Consider the following 18,332-nt stretch of genomic DNA (forward strand, 5'->3'; position numbering starts at 1 on the left):
GAAAACTCGGATTTAGGCAATTCTTGAACCGATGGAAACCTAAGACATAGTACAACATTTCATATGAAGAAAGTGAGACCAAAATATGAACTTAACTTGGTCAAATTATTAACCAAAGTTGGACCAAAAATCTGCCAAAGACTAAAATCTCAAGATGAATAAAGTACATATGAACAGTAAACTTATTTCGGCCATAACTTGAGCTACAAAACTCCGATTGGGGTGATCCAAAAATGAGAATACACTTAAGACAATAAGGAACATTTTCTATGAAGAAAGTTTTGTCAAATTCTAACAGTAGATCGACCAATGGAACAGTACAACTTTGGAGAACCAAAACCGAAAATTGGCAATTTTGCCAAAATGACCTAAGCTTTAAACAAATGACCAAAACCAACAAGTTTGGTGACCAAAATGTGGTATGTGGGTGAAGTTGGAGTTCCCATACCCATTAAGCCTTAGAAAGTCAATAATTTGACTTGAATAGTGCAGTGAATAGTAACCCGAAACACAAAATTTCGAGAACGTCGAATTTAACACGTTAGAGCTAGCTAAATGTGAAGTTAAGTTTATTTTGGATTTATTTTAAGTTCTAGTACTGAAACATTGTAAAATTGTGTGTTTCAGTTGAAAAGAATATCGGGAAGGAACCCGAGGAACCGAGTCGAGGCTAAAGGACGACTCGTTTGAGGTTTGTGCACAACATATACTTTTATAATCATCTTTTGCATATCGTTTTAAATAATGTGAAATATTGGATTATGACATTCTTATGATGTTGATCTAAATTGTTGAAAGTTATTATGTATATTTGAAAAGAAAATGTTTAGCAAATTGTTAAGATAAGTTTTGAAACCACGTGTCATGACCACATATTTGAACACCTCACTAGCACGACTAGTGGGGGTAATTAGTTTCAATTTTGATTCCTTCTCCGGAGAAGTGTTGAGGTGTGCCAAGAGAAGAGGATGTGAATGGATATCCATATATTTGAGCTAGCTAGCCTTGTGATGTGATTTCTCTTTAGCCTCTGGCTATTGAGATTCTATTTGTTTCGAATGGCATGATTTAATTGTGGGTTTTATGAAATGTGTTTTGATACTTTGAAATAAACTTGGTTTACATGTAAAATCTTACAATTCATGATTGTATTTAATTTTCATGTTTAATCAAATTTTGAATGAATGTGCTTTAAGTTTTGCATAAAGATTATTTTAGTATGTTGTGCACCATCGAGTCTTAGTACTCACGATAGCTTTATTCTCGCAGATACAGAGATTAGAGGAGCAGCAGACTGAGCTGCTGAGGTGTGTGAAGTCATCAGTTTGAAGCCTTCGGGTATAATTTATACCCTAACTGTAAATACTTCTTTTGATGTATATATTGCACATAAATGTATGGACATGTAAAAATGGGTCTTGAGCAGCTTGTACACAAATTTGTATGAAGTTTGTAATAAAGTTTAGTTTGTGTTTCTTTTGATATAAATTTGTAAGGTTATGTATAAATTATTTTGTTTTTAATGAAATATGAATGATATTGATTGATGATTTTGAGAATTATTGAACTTGTGAATTTTGATAAATTGATTGAGTTTGATTGTGAAACCAAGTAGTGGTTGAGAAAATCTTTTAGAAGTGCTTTTACAGTATTCAAGAACGGTTTTCTCAAAATACAGAGGAAACTCAAAATTTTTATCAAATTTGCGGAAAACTAAAATGGCCAAAAATATTAATTAGTTTTAATTTCAACTAAATGTTTTAAATACTCATTAGAAATGCTCACCACTTGTCAAAGATAAGAAAATTGTTTTAAAATCCCTTGTAGGGTACTTAATGAGTTATCGGTAGGTGAAGTTCGGTAGTTCATTAGGTATTCTACGGGATCATGTTATGCCTTACAGAGGGGTAAGGTGTGACATGTTTTAGTGGTATCAGAGCAAAATTTTTGAAGTATGTTTTAGCTTGTGAATTTGTGTCTTTTCTTTGTTAAGTACAACTGCTCAATGTCCATATTTGTTACATACAGTGCATTACATCATGAATATGAACTAACGGAGGGAAATCTCCTTGTGTTACTTGTTCAGGAGATACCCTAACTTCACTTGAAATGGAAGAAGGATCGCTCGGTTGAGCGATCTGTTGAAGCCGAGGCACAAGGAAGCCCAGCTTTACCGAATGTCGGTGGGTCAAGAAGACCCCACAAATGCCGCAAATTCTCGCATTCGCATACAGATAAGCGGCAATGTTTCAACAAATGGCTGGGGGTATGCCTGCTCAAGCTCCACCCCAACCACCTGTGGCACAACCACTGCCTCCAGCCAGACAATATGATAAATTATTGAAGTATGGGGCTGCAGAATTTAAGGGTACAGTAGACCCACTTGAGGCAGAGCAATGGCTTGAAAGAATGGACAGAGTATTTAAGAAGCTGCACTGCCAAGATGAATTAAAGTTTGAGTATTCTGTGTCTAAACTGCAAGGGGATGCATATGATAGGTGGAAGACCATCCCCATACTTATTGAACCACTGCTAACACAGGATGACTTTATCGAGAGTTCGCATGAAATACATCCTGCAGCATATGTTGATCGGAAATTGCAAGAGTTTTTGAGTCTAAAATAAGGGAATAGATCGGTGGCGAGTATGAGAGGGAGTTCTCACTTTGAGTCACTATGCGGAGAGTCTCCTTACTACCAAGAAAGCAAGATGCAAGAGATTTGAGACGGGTTTGAAGCCCAAAGATACGGATGCAAGTTATAGGATTTCGACACAAGAACTTCTCGTAACTTATGTCCCAAGCACTTGAACTGAAAGAGTTGAAGCGCATAACCCAGTGAAGGAAAAAGTCGAGAAATTAGAAAAAGACAAGGGGGAAAAATCAGTTGAGCAGAGTTCAGTGCTACTCAGGAAAGAAAAAGAAGTTTAGTGGACCCAGCAGGGTCGAGGTGGCGATTTGGCGAGGCAGAGGCGATTTTACAGTCGAGACCCCTAGGTGCAGTCGTGCCAAGCGAGGGTTCACATTACGCCCGCCGTGAGACTTGTGGCAAGATTCATGGGGAATGTTATTGGGCCACCGAGCACTGCTTAATCGTGGAGGCAAGGGCCATATAGCTAAAGATTGTACTAGTGCTCCGAGATATGGTCCGCTCCTACTACACGCCGAGGGATCTATTGAGTCCCGCTCCTAGAGGTTCACATTGGCAGAGGAAGAGGCAGAGGTAGAGGCACCGCTGTGATCGAGGCACGATTGGTCGATGCAGACAAGGAAGTGCGTCACCGAGTCTACACGATGAGACAACGAGAAGAGGCCGAGACTTAGATGTGGTAGGTACATTCTCTATCTCTGGTCAAAATGTATTTGTGTTGTTTGATCCGGGTTCAACCCATTCATATGTTAGTGCTAGCATAGTCAGTTCACTTGCCGTTCCATGTGTGCAAATGGGTTTTGAAGTGCTAGTAACTAGTTCGTTAGGACAAGAGGTCCGGGTCAACAGAATTTATAGAGCCCTTTGGTGATCCAAGGACATGTTTTCTGTCGACTTGATTGAGATGCCCTTCAGAGAGTATGATATTATCTTAGGCATGGATTGGTTAGCCGTGCATCATGCTATGATTGATCAGAGATCAAGATACCACTTTTGGTCTCCTTTGTATGGTGATGTGGTCATACACGGGAGAGGCATTTATCGCCATCAAACATCATTTAAATTTGCACTAGCCGAAAGATGATCGAGAAAGGGTGTGAAGCATACTTGGCACATGTGATAGACACCTGTGGGGAGTCCAAAGACTAAGGGACATCCCTACGGTATGTGACTTTCGGATGTATTTCTGAAGAATTGCCGGATTACCTCGAAAGAGAGGTGCGATTGAAATTGATGTTATGCCCGGTGTGGATCCAATCTCTATAACGCCATATAGAATGGCACTGCAGAATTGAAAGAGTTGAAAGTGCGATTGCAAGAATTGCTTGACAAGGGCTTTATCCGCCTCTAGTGTGTCACCTTGGGAGCGCCATGTTGTTTGTAAAGAAGAAAGATGGCACTCTCCGCTTGTGTATTGATTATCGGCGATTGAATAAGGTGACAATAAAGAATAGATATCCATTACCCGCATTGATGACTTGTTTGATCGGTTGAGGTGCATGTTCTCCAAAATTGACACGAGATCGTTATTATCACCGAAAGTACAAGAGCAAAGTATTTCTAAAGCTTTCAGAACCCGCTATGGCCATTATGAGTTCTTGGTCATGCCATTCGGTTAACTAATGCTCATACGCTTTTATGGATCGATGAACACTATTTTCAGACCATACCTCGACCGGTTGTGGTGGTATTCATAGATGATATATTGGTATATTCGAGGAATGCGAGAAGAGCATGATAGACATCTCATGATTATCTGCAGACTTTGAGGAGAAACGACTATATGCCAAATTGTCGAAGTGTGAATTTTGGCTGAAAGAAATATCTTTTTGGGGCATGTAGTATCGTAAGAGGGCATTAAGGTAGATCCAAGTAAGATTGAAGTCGTCCTAATTGGAGGCCACCTAAAATGTCACGAGATTCGTAGTTTTCTGGTTTAGCCGATACTACCGTAGATTTGTGAAGGATTCTCCATGTTGGCATCTCCATTGACCAAGCCGCTTAGAAAAGATGTAAAATTTGGTGACGGATAAATGCCGCAGAGTTTTGATGAATTGAAGAGATGTTTGATGAAGCTCAGTCTAACTTTACCCACACGGGTAAAGAATATACTGATTCTGATGCTTCTCACAACGGGTTAGGTTGTGTGTTGATGCAAGATCGAAATGTCATTGCCTATGCATCACGCCAGCTAAAACCGCATGAGAGGAATTATCCGACACATGATTTGGAGCTTGCAGCCATTGTGTTTGCTCTTAAGATCTGGAGACATTATTTGTATGGGGAGAAATGTTACATCTACACAGATCATAAGAGTTTGAAGTATTTGGGCACCCAGAAAGAGCTGAATTTGAGACAGAGGAGATGGTTAGAGTTGATTAAAGACTATGATTGTGCGATAGACTATCACCAGGGAAAGCTAATGTTGTGGTGATGCCTTAAGTCGCAAGACTATGGCAAGTCTACGGGTTACTCCTTTGTCTTTGGTACATGAGTTAAGATCATTGCATGCCAGCTTAGAGATTAATGATGAGGGGCAGACAGCAGTTGCATGGCATGTACAGCCAGTGTTGATTGATCAGATTAGAATGGTCGCCGGAATGATCAAGTATCGAAGGCGATGGAAGAAGCCCAGGCAAGAAACCGAAATTCTCACTCGAGAGATGATGGTCTATTGCTACACCAGGCGAATGTGTGTTCCTAATGATGTTGAATTGAGGAGGATCATTTTAAAGGAAGCACATGAGTCTCCTTTTGCCATGCACCACAGTGGTACAAAAATGTATAGAGGGCTAAAGGAGCATTCTTGGTGGATGGGTATGAAGAGAGATGTGCGAGTTTGTATCCAAATGCCTAACTTGTCGACAAGTGAAGCAGAGCATCAAGTACCATTTGGTTGTTACATCCACTACCGATGCAGTGGAAATGGGAGAGAATAACGATGGATTTTGTGATGGGACTTGAGGACACAAAAGAGTCATGATGCGATTTGGGTCATTGTTGTGATGACTAAATCTGCTCATTTTCTGCGATTCGGATGGACTACAATTTGGACAGATTGGCGGGTTGTACATCGATGAGATTGTGAGATTGCATGGAGTGCCGGTATCTATTGTATCGCAGCAGATCCTAGGTTCACTTCTAGATTCTGGGGTAGTCTTCAGAGAGCCCTAGGAACTAGATTGAACTTCAGTACGGCATTCCACCCACAGACAGATGGCCAATCTGAGAGGGTAATTCAGATCTTGGAGGATATGCTACGGGCTTGTGTTATTGAGTTTGAGGGTAGTTGGGATACACACTTGCCTTTGATTGAGTTTGCTTACAACAACAGCTACCAATCAAGCATTGGAATGCCTCCATATGAAGCTTTGTATGGCAGGAAATGTAGAACCCCATTGTGTTGGGATGACGTGGGTGAAAGAAAGATGATCGGACCCAAAATTGTTCAACAGACTGAAGAGAAAATTCGGGTGATCAGAGATCGACTTAAAGCTGCATCAGATCGTCAGAAGTCCTACATTGATCTGAAGAGAAGGGATATTGAGTATGCAGTGGGTGAGAAAGTTTTCCTCAAGGTTTCTCCTTGGAAGAGGATTATGAGATTAGTAGAAAGGAAACTAAGTCCTCGTTTTATTGGGCCATATGAGGTTACGGAAAGAGTGGGTCCTTTGGCATATCGGTTGGCACTACCTCGAGTTGGAGAAGATACATAATGTCTTCCATGTGTCCATGTTGAGGAGGTACCGATCGGACCCATCTCATGTACTACAGTAGAAGAAATAGAAGTGAATCGGACCTCACATATGAAGAAGAACCCATAAAGATTACGGCTTATGAGGTGAAGCGGCTACGGAATAGCGAATACCGTTGGTAAAAGTCTTTGTGGAACCATCATTCGGGCCAAGAAGCTACTTGGGAACGAGAGGAGGACATGAGGAGACAACACCCACTGTTTGTTGAGAGATTGATACGGTAAAAATTTGAGGCGAAATTTATTTAAGGGGAGAATTGTAACACCCCGTTGCATAGCTGGTAGATTTCAACATTATTGACGGTGTCGGTCAGGACAATTAATGGGATTAGGGCCACACTTAAGACAATTTGAGAAGCCATAAACACAAATAATTAGTAATGTTTAATTAGTTAACTATAAATAAGAAAAACAAAACATAAGAGGTTAAGCAGCGAGAGTCACAAATGATGAGTGACCTCCTCGGGAACAGCTATGAAGTCGTTTTAAACTCAAATTTTGAACCGTAAAAAGTGACGCTGCGGTCCTTAGGACCCTTATGAACACGATGGAAAAGAAAATCATGAAAAAGAACTGTTAAGTCGGTCAAATAATTAGGTCGAGGAGGAAGAAATATTGGATTATTTGCAAGCGGGATGAGCAGGCGAGGGCAATTTGGTCAATTGACCCAGGAGTGACTCTGACCTAATCACAAATAAAATCGGAGAAAAGAAAATTTGAATCGAGAATTAAATTAAAGAACTAATAGAAAAAAAAAGAAAAAGAGATGAAAATGAAAAAGTCAAAAGTTATGACATCATGCATGATGTCATAACTAAAGTAATAAATTGAATTATTTAATTTGGGAATTAGGGGTCTTCCATAAGCCAAAAAAAAAACAACGTGTAAAGGAAACCAAAGGAAAAAAATTAGGATTTTCTTCTTCCTTGCCACCCCACTTTCCTCCCAAATTCCTCCATGAATGGTCCTCCATTTAAGCTTACATTTAAGCTTAATTTTCTTCACTTAATCCAAATAACTCTCTTAAAAACCACCCTAGAGCTTGTTATTGCAACTTAAGAAGGAGATTACAAGAAGAAAGAAGAATTAAAGATAGGGTTTTGAAGCTTTAACAAAAGGTTAGTATGTTAAATTGTTACTTTTCCATTCAAAGGCATGTTTAGGTAATTAAGTGAGCTAATAACTTGATTTAAATGAAACAAATATGGGGAAAGAATTAAATTGAAATTTTGGGCAGCTTGAGAGGAGTGTGGTTTGCATGAATATGATGCAATTGAGTGAGTTTAGAAGCTTTACTTAGTGAAATGATTAACATTAAAATTATTAGAAGTAGTTAAATGCAAGAGTTAGTGAGATTAAGGTTTCAATGCTAGGGTTTATGAACCAAAATTTGGAGAAATGCATAAATGGCATGTTTAACCTATTGTGAAATGAAATAATGGTCAATTATGACCAAATAACTTGTGTGGGAATGATAGGAATGAAAACTAAATTCGGAGGTAAATGGTCATCTTCTTTGTGGCATGACCAAACCACTGAAGGACCAAAACTCAAATTTTACAAGTCCAATTGATATGCCACCAATTGGAGATGAAAATAGACATAAAAGAGCACAATTTTCATTAAGGAACCATAGCAAAAAACTGACCAAAACTTGGTGAAACAATTGACCAAAGTGAGTTGATAGCAGGCTGCCACTGCACTAAACTGACCAAATGAACAGTAACTGTTCATTTGGTCATAACTCGAGCTAGGTAGGTCAAATTGACCTGAAATTTTACCAGCAATTAGATATGATATAGATCTAAAACTTTCATGAAGAAAACCAACCCAAATTAGGCCATTAACTCATTCAAATCATTGAGCAAAGTTAAATTTACTGTACTGAGATTCTGCAGAATTTTCATTGAGCACCAATGTTTGGATGGCTATAACTCTCTCTAGAAAACTCGGATTTAGGCAATTCTTGAACCGATGGAAACCTAAGACATAGTACAACATTTCATATGAAGAAAGTGAGACCAAAATATGAACTTAACTTGGTCAAATTATTAACCAAAGTTGGACCAAAAATCTGCCAGCACTAAAATCTCAGTATGAACAGTACATATGAACAGTAAACTTATTTTGGCCATAACTTGAGCTACAAAACTCCGATTGGGGTGATCCAAAAATGAGAATACACTTAAGACAATAAGGAACATTTTCTATGAAGAAAGTTTTGTCAAATTCTAACAGTAGATCGACCAATGGAACAGTACAACTTTGGAGAACCAAAACCGAAAATTGGCAATTTTGCCAAAATGACCTAAGCTTTAAACAAATGACCAAAACCAACAAGTTTGGTGACCAAAATGTGGTATGTGGGTGAAGTTGGAGTTCCCATACCCATTAAGCCTTAGAAAGTCAATAATTTGACTTGAATAGTGCAGTGAATAGTAACCCAAAACACAAAATTTCGAGAACGTCGAATTTAACACGTTAGAGCTAGCTAAATGTGAAGTTAAGTTTATTTTGGATTTATTTTAAGTTCTAGTACTGAAACATTGTAAAATTGTGTGTTTCAGTTGAAAAGAATATCGGGAAGGAACCCGAGGAACCGAGTCGAGGCTAAAGGACGACTCGTTTGAGGTTTGTGCACAACATATACTTTTATAATCATCTTTTGCATATCGTTTTAAATAATGTGAAATATTGGATTATGACATTCTTATGATGTTGATCTAAATTGTTGAAAGTTATTATGTATATTTGAAAAGAAAATGTTTAGCAAATTGTTAAGATAAGTTTTGAAACCACGATGTCATGACCACATATTTGAACACCTCACTAGCACGACTAGTGGGGGTAATTAGTTCAATTTTGATTCCTTCTCTGGAGAAGTGTTGAGGTGTGCCAAGTAGAAGAGGATGTGAATGGATATCCATATATTTGAGCTAGCTAGCCTTGTGATGTGATTTCTCTTTAGCCTCGGCTATTGAGATTCTATTTGTTTGAATGGCATGATTTAAGCGTGGGTTTTATGAAATGTGTTTTGATACTTTGAAATAAACTTGGTTTACATGTAAAATCTTACAATGCATGATTGTATTTAATTTTCATGTTTAATCAAATTTTTGAATGAATGTGCTTTAAGTTTTGCATAAAGATTATTTTAGTATGTTGTGCACCACTGAGTCTTAGTACTCGTGATAGCTTTATTCTTGTCAGTCTGAGAGATTAGAGGAGAAGCGTGGTATTTCTTGAGGTGTGTGAAGTCATCGGTTTGAAGCCTTGGGTATAATTTATACCCTAATGTAAATACTTCTTTTGATGTATATATTGCACATAAATGTATGGACATGTAAAAATGGGTCTTGAGCAGCTTGTACACAAATTTGTATGAAGTTTGTAATAAAGTTTAGTTTGTGTTTCTTTTGATATAAATTTGTAAGGTTATGTATAAATTATTTTGTTTTTAATGAAATATGAATGATATTGATTGACAGTATTTTGAGAATTATTGAACTTGTGAATTTTGATAAATTGATTGAGTTTGATTGTGAAACCGAAGTAGTGGTTGAGAAAATCTTTTAGAAGTGCTTTTACAGTATTGAAGAACGGTTTTCTCAAAATACGGAGGAAACTCACAAAATTTTTATCAAATTTGCGGAAAACTAAAATGGCCAAAAATATTAATTAGTTTTAATTTCAACTAAATGTTTTAAATACTCATTAGAAATGCTCACCACTTGTCAAAGATAAGAAAATTGTTTTAAAATCCCTTGTAGGGTACTTAATGAGTTATCGGTAGGTGAAGTTCGGTAGTTCATTAGGTATTCTACGGGATCATGTTATGCCTTACAGAGGGGTAAGGTGTGACAGGCGCTCCTAGCAAAATGTGCGAAAAAGGAGCGAAAACCCGTAAGGGCGCTTTCTGTAAACTGAGTGAAGGGTGAAAACCCGAAAAGGCATCATGAAAAAAGAAAAAAAAATCTAGGAGTGAAAACTCGAAAGGCGACCCTTAGAACCAGAAAAGGGAGAAATAAGGAAGGGTGCACGGGACCAGGAAAGGCAATAAGTCACCACGGTACGAACATTCATCAAAAGATTACTTGAAATAATAGCAATTAAAGGAGTTCAAAGTTGACTACGAGAAATTTGTGAGATCCATTCTTGTACCCTTTTTCTTTGAAATCGTATCTTTTTTTTTCTCAAGCCATAATAAAGTCATTCTTTCACACTAATTTATCTTTCTTATATACTTACACTCTAATTTATCTTTCTTATATACCCATACTCTAATTTTATCTTTTTTCTAATCCTTTATTTATGAGCTATTAATCTGTTAAAACTGAAGGAACGGAAGCGTGAAAACACAAGTTTATACCATTGAATTCAAAAATTTTCACCTAGGGTCACATGCATCATGCAAGATTTATTTTTATCTATTTGATTTCAATGATAAACAACATATTAAAACTCTTTTAATATGTTTTTGTATCTGTATTTGCCATTTAAGATTTTAAAATTAATCAGATTAATTTTAGAACCCTAGATTAAATCAAGAACGATTACACTAACCTCTCGATGTACTGCAGCATGTCTGCGCCTTTGAGATTCGTCTTCAGGACACCAGATGTTGTCCCTCTAGCTTGTCCACACCAAGAACACCTATGGCAGCCCTTGAAGAGCTTCTAAAGCTTTTTCTATTAATTAGAAATTCAAGTTCTGCCTTTTAAGAGATTAGAGATGTAAACAGGACACTAGAAACAATTTCTAGCGTTCTTAATTCAAGAGATTGATGGCTAATCTCTTTGAATTGATGAGAGATGAAGAAGAATAGAGAGAGGGCTGCAAAATGGCATGACAAAGGAGTGTGGCCGCTGGTTGTATTTTATTTTCTCATAACAACACTTAAATAGCTAGGTTAACACATTAAACCCTTGCCACATGTCACCCTTTGATTAGCTATAGGTTTAAGTGACCCAATCACATTGTGCCAAGTGTCAAACCTATATTTAATATTGATTTTAATCATCTTACATGATTAAAAAACATTTGACAAGCTTATGTGTTATGCCATGTGTCACCATCTCATGGTACCACTTGTCACACTGCAAAATGACCAAAATGCCCCTGTGTCTTAATTTTGAGTTCTTAACCCAAAATAATTATTTTCTTCTTCTAATTAATTTATATCAAATATAAATTAATTAATTAATCTCTATTAATTAATTTCTCATTAATTAAATTCATATTTAAACACTTTAAATATAAATTTAACTTATATTATACATCCAATAATCTAGATTTGGTTTCAAGTCATGCTAAGGACTTTGCAATCTAATTGCAAACTAAACCTATTTAATTAATCAATTAAACTCTTTAATTAATTAATTAAATCATATTTAATTAGGTGATAACTTGTGTATGTGTGTGACTTACTAGGCTCATCACTAATTAGCAATGAGACATGATATCAACTCTTAATATCATCAGAACTCTTTCTTACTATAAATGATTTCTCTAAATCATTTTATAAACCTCATAGACCATGGTTAACACCTAGCATAGCATGCCATGGCCACCCAATTAGTAATAAGGTTTACCTTAAATGAACCTATAATCATATGTTACCATGCACTAGAATCTCTCTATTACAAAATCCCAACTCAAGTGAGTCATGGTTTATGTCAAACTCCATTTGCTATGAATATTATGTTCTCTTTTAATTCCAGTTCTTGATTAAAAATTTTCTCATCGAAACTCTTTTACGAATAAATCTATCTATCATGGCTAGGAACTTGAAACATCAAGAACAATTAAATGAACATAGGATTTTATCTCTATTTACTTAGAGGAACATATTCCATCTTGATCAACACCTACCTCCATATATAACTAGTAGGAGCCAACACATGCCCATATACCCATACACAGTACAAGTATGAAAGCAGTATCAAACTCAAACTACCTATATACAAGATAACTGTGCTATCTCAGGTCTAAAGATTATATGCACTGATATGATTTATGACAAAACATTGACAAGAGTAAACTCCATGTGCTTGTCATAAGTGTCACTGGTTCGGCCTACTTATCATTTATAAGTGCCTATCATGTTTGTTATATGGCATGAGACTCACCATTCCATCTTATTTATATCTCATATAAATAACTTGGGAACAAACATGAATACAATCTTTCTGGATAAGTCATGTCCTTATTATGAAGTTTCCTCGATTGTGAACTTATTTATGATACTTCGTGCTAGAAATATTGTCACTCATATTCTTAACAACTTAAGAATAATATTTCTAACAAAATATCAATGGGCCTTTTCTATTACACATAAATATATTATGTAAACGGAAAAGTGGAAATGCCTTTTATTAATAAAAATATGTACAAGATACATACTAAATGATATGCTCTAGGGCATTACTAACAAAAACTTTGTCATAAGATTAGGATTTGAATATTGATAACCTCATGTACTTTGCCATGAGATTTGCAGGAAATGATCGATGGCCTAAAAAAAAAAAAACAAAAACAAAACTAGGGGTGAAAACCCGAAAGGGCACTCCTAGTAAAACATGCAAATGAGAGAGTGAGAACCCGCAAGGGCGCTTTTTGCAAAATAAGAAAGGGGTCAAGAACAGAAAGGGTATCCTGAGAAGTGAGTAAGAGAAGGGAAGTTGTTGGTCAAGTCTTGGGACTGTCCTCTATTAATCATTTATCTTTGGAGTCTTGTTAAGTACACTTCGATGCGAGAGAACTTCTTGTGTCAGGTTAGCCTTGCTTTGTCAGCATTTTAATTTCCAGCATTTTAATTTCTTGCTATCAACGTCTGGTTCCTTGATCCAAGTTGATTTTAATTTCTAGCATTTTCTTGATATCAACCTCTGGTTCCTTGATCCAAGTTAATTTTAATTTCTAGCATTTTAATTTCTTGCTATCAACCTCTGATTCCTTGATCCAAGTTGAATTTATTTTCTAGTATTTTAATTTCTTGCTATCAACCTCTGGTTCCTTGATCCAAGTTGATTTTAATTTCTTGCTATCAAACTCTGGTTCCTTGATTCAAGTTAATTTTAATTTCTAGCATTTTAATTTCTTGCTATCAACCTCTGGTTCCTTGATTCAAGTTGATTTTAATTTCTTGCTATCAACCTCTAGTTCCTTAATCCAAGTTGATTTTAATTTCTAGCATCTTAATTTCTTGCTATCAACCTCTGGTTCCTTGATCCAAGTTGATTCTAATTTTTAGCCTTTTAATTTCCAGCATTTAAATTTCCTACCATCAACCTCTGGTTCCCCGATCCAAGTTGATTTTAAATTCTAGCATTTTAATTTCCTGCCCTCAACCTCTGGTTCTTAGATCCAATTTGAATTTAATCCTTAGCCTTCTACTTTTTCATACCCCAACCGCCCAAAATATGGGTCTGAATCTTTACATAATTCCTATACGAGAGAATTTCATTCCCTTCAATAGAAATTATGTAAAGAGAGGCAGCTGTAGACACCATATTTTGGCCGACCTCCGAAGCCAAAGGAATTTTTAATCAACTTTATAAGCCGCTCTCAACCAATGTCCTTCGATCACAAATGACTTTTCCCAACTCATCGATTGCTTGACCACAGAATAAATCGATCCCATACTTAGTTAATTATTTTTCGATCTCTTATTAGATGAGTTTGAATCGATGATGGGTTTCCGTACCATCCACTCTTGCCTCCGATCTCTCTTTACAAATATTGTGGAACTTCATTTAGCTAATGTTAGAATCAGGCTTCTCACTTGAATGTCCCAGATATTTCTTAAAATAAAGTTAAGGTTTCTGTCTGGTCTACTAACGATCCCGATCTTAAGAATTCAAATCAAGTCTTTCCAATTCTAATGTTCTAAAGATTTACCCGGTGTTTGGTCATGGCTGAGTCCGATCTCATGTTTACATGTAATGTTTTTCCGATCTCTTATACTTAGGTTAATGGTTGCTTTCAAGTTTGATGTCCAATACGTTCAAACAATTAAGTAATCATACAATTTGGAGGCTTTCTGATCTTATCAAGAAATTGGATAGAAAAAGGACTTCAATTCATTTCAAAATAAAAATTTACAAGTCATTCGGATGGAGGGTCTCCCCTAGCCTACTCTCCAGGTACATCATCATTTCTCTCATTCTCTCTCTCTCTCTCTCTCTGGCTCCTTGTCGCTCTCATCTTCGGCCTTTGGGGCGAGCTCATTCTTCCAGGAGAAGTCTTTTTCAGGATACCGCTTCCTCAGCTCGGCTAGAAGGTCATTATGGGCATTCACATAAGCCCCGGCCCCCTTTGTGGTGCTCTCCTCTTCCTTAGCTTGGAGCTCCTCATCCTTGGCTCGAAGCTCTTCCTCCTTCGATCGAAGGTCTTCAGCATAAAGAGCAAGATCGATAAACCGACCAGCTCGGGAGTCTTCAAGTTCCCGCTCCACCTCCGCTATCCTCTCCTCATAATGCTTCATCCGATCTTCCATTCTAGCGATGTAGTCATTAGCAGAGAGAAGTGAGCTGTCTTGGTGAGGCATCTTGGACCGCCTTAAGGATCTCCTTCCTTAAGGCGTGGGCTTTCTCTTTGAGTACGTGCTGGTTTGCAATGGCCTCTAAGCCTAAGCTCATTGTCTGAGCTAAAATATCATCAATGCTCTCCTCTGCCAACCTATTTCGATCTTCTTGGAAGCAGATGGAAGCTCCCATGACTTTGGCCAGGCCGGGATTCCCTCTTATAGAGCGGTTCCTTTACAGCGATTGGATCAGGAGTTAAGCGCCCTGGGAAAGCATCCTAACCGTAGGACCCGAGGACTCCCCTTCCACATTGGAAGAGATTGGAGGAGGCGGGGGAGGCAGAAGCTCGATTTGCTGAGGAGTAGGAGTGATGACCTCTACCTAAGGGATCGGTTGCTCCTGAGATCGGGGAGGAGAGCTCAGCACCTCTACTAATTCAAGACAAGGGGTCTGAGCATCAGCAATGGTGGCCTCCTTCATCACCCGCACTTTTCTGGAGACCTCCCTCTTTCGCTTGCGGCTCACCTTGGAAGCATCGTCCCCCACCATACCTGCACAAAAAAGAAGTCAGTGAGTTCACTAAGATTCAGAGACCAGAGATATGAGTAGTACCAAGACCGAGGTTAGAGAACTAAAGCTTGTATTCTTCGCCAGTGATCAGCCGCATCATCCAATACTTTAGTTTGGCCATAACAACATCTAAGCATGAGAATTTCTGGGTAGACGCCTGATATTTTAACTCTCTCACTATGGCGTCTTCATCCTTATTTAAGGCGACCTTCTTCGGGATCGGAGCAACCAAGTGTTGCCAACTCCGTGGGATACCCTCAAAGCCGTTCAAAATCTTACTCCTCAATATGAAAAAGCGGTCCTTCCAATTCTTCAATGAAAAAGGGATATCGGTAAAGAGGGAGCAGTTCAACTTAGCCTGAAAGAACCAGAACTCGTCATCCTTTCTTCGGCCAAGCCTATGTAGCTGGGCAAAGACTTTAGCTGTGGGTTCCAGTCCCTTAGCTTGGCAGAGGCCCCGGAAAGCTATTAGAGTTCGCCAAGAGTTTGGATGCACTTGAGCTACCGAGACGTGGTGGAACTTTAGGACGGCCTTGTAAAATTTGTCCAAAGGAAAATGGAGCCCGGCCTTCAGCTGCTCTTCGTATACTATGATAAGATCGACTTCATCAAAGAAGTGATCGACCCGATGGTCGCCATGGCACTTGATCAGTTCGAAGGAGTCAATCCGCAGGTTGTACTCTTGGCTTAAAGATTGAAGATCAGTTTCTCTCAGGACCGAAGGCAACTCATCCACTGGCAGGTTTTCTCTTCTGGAAAATGATCCTCGCCTCGGTCTGGCAACCGAACCAGTAACCGGAATGATGGCCATTCTGGTTCGACCGCCTGATCTAATTACATCGCCCTTTTCTGAGGTCCACGAAACATGGATGGAAGGCAGGCATGCAGCTCTCTAACCCTCGGTGCCACTCATTTTCAAGAAAACAAAAGAAGTTAACTAAGAAGAGAATCAAAATCCTCACCGGAATGTGATCGGTGCCAGAAAAACTTGAAGAAATGAGAGAAAATGCTAGGATTGCTAAAAGAGGTTCTGAAAATGACATAAGGAAATGACTAACTTACTTCACTCCTATTTATAACCATATGGGCATTAAATGCTCATGAAGTCCCAAGCGACGCATCGGTTAGCGGAATCGGGTTGCTTCCTTGACACGTCGTAAGAAGGATCCAGAAACATAATAAAAAATCAAATAAGTGAGATCGGCTAACCAAAGTCATTAAATGGAAAAAATTTTCAGACTCAGGGATAGGCAAATAGTGACCAGATCGGATGCACTTGTCAGAGATCAGAAAATAAATAATGCGATAATAAAACAAAAACATTTAAATAAAATTTCACTTCATTTTCAAAAGATTTGATTACATTATTGGGGCGATCTCAAAAGATCGGATTACATCATTTGGGCGATATCTAAAGATCAGCACTACATCTTACCTAATAGTGGCCTATGTCAAAGCCTAGTCTTGTGGCTGAATCAAAAGATGTGTTTGATCAGAAAGCTAGCCACAAGTGTTGGATAGATGTGCAGCTCAGATGGGGTGACTATAACTCTCATGATATTGAGCGGAGTCATCGCCGATGTCATCGACTAGAACCGAGCTACAGTCGGGACGCCCGATGTGGTGAGGGGCCAAATGAACTTCAAGAAGCGGTCACCGACATTAAGATTGAAATTAGCAGTCCTCTTGCCTGAGATCGATCCACTGATTATACTGGTAGACCGATTCGAGATCGGCACAATCATCACTTTCGATCTTGATTGGTAAATTAGTCTGGTTCCCTCACTGTCATCAGATGTTGTCCTCATGGTTCTCCGATCACCGGGATCATAAATTTTCAGGTGAAGGGCAAAGAAAACAATCGAAAAAAGATCAAAAGTAGTCATCATAGTCAGGATTATTACCGGAGAAGCTAGAATTGGAGAAATGGAGAAACTGAAGGAGGAGAAGTGAAGTGTGAAGGGGATTTCTTGTTGGTGCATATATATATAGGGCCTGAGCATTTATTGCATGCAAAAACCGAAGCGGATGCATCGGTAACTAAAGAATTAATTACTTTGACCAAGGCAGGTCAAGAGGAAAAATCTAGAATGGGAGAGATCGAGAAGCGATGGGGGACCCGATATGAGAGAAATCGGAAAAGAAGAAGGTCATAATAGAGAGATCGGAAGGAATAGAGATCGAAAAGTACGGAGGGATTAAAATAACTTTCAATCAACTCTCTTCATAATCAGAGCCAAGTTAGTTAAAGCATTGCAGGCGTGATCAAATCTTCACCGCACACCTCATTTGCAGAATCGCCCACCTAGCTGACAGATGCCAAAACAGTTATGGCAGTCCTGTACACCTCGATCTCCACCATTGATCATACTTGTAAGGACGGACCCAGAGCCCTTGGATCAAAAAGCAGACAACAGGTTCGACACTTTTTATTCTCAGCCCTTGGATCCATCTTGTAAGGCAAAACCCTGAGCCGTTGGATTAAGAGTAGAAAGGACGGATGTTTTGAATGAAATCTCAACCCACTATTTTGATTATCTTTAATTCTCAGACATTGGATTATGTCCTTTTGAATCCAAACCCTCTGTCTCCCCAGGAGAGATCCTGACCCTTCATTAAGAGTATCTGTTCCCTATAAATACCTGCATGCAATACTGTAGAAAGGAGGGACTGACAAAAAGGTGGTGGTGATTATAGTGGAAAGACTTTGATTCAGTCTTGCTACTTTGCCATTCTGAACCTTTGTAGATTCAAGAAATTTTAGAAACTAATTTTTTTAAGTATTTTCATTGAAGAAGTTCTGGACCCTGAAATTCTTCATTTTCAGTGTTTATT

The 18,332-nt window shown here is 38.3% G+C and overlaps 1 long non-coding RNA gene across 1 annotated transcript; it reads left to right on the forward strand.

Moving 5' to 3' along the window:
- The first annotated feature begins 339 nt into the window (after positions 1-339).
- LOC131171268 (uncharacterized) lies at positions 340-1,488 on the forward strand. The gene is made up of 2 exons (XR_009141835.1): positions 340-691; positions 1,270-1,488. It is a non-coding gene; the product is annotated as an uncharacterized LOC131171268 (long non-coding RNA).
- Positions 1,489-18,332: the final 16,844 nt, after the last annotated feature.

The sequence above is a fragment of the Hevea brasiliensis genome, chromosome 12 (genome assembly GCF_030052815.1).
Source record: "Hevea brasiliensis isolate MT/VB/25A 57/8 chromosome 12, ASM3005281v1, whole genome shotgun sequence".
In the NCBI taxonomy this organism is placed as follows: Eukaryota; Viridiplantae; Streptophyta; class Magnoliopsida; order Malpighiales; family Euphorbiaceae; genus Hevea; species Hevea brasiliensis.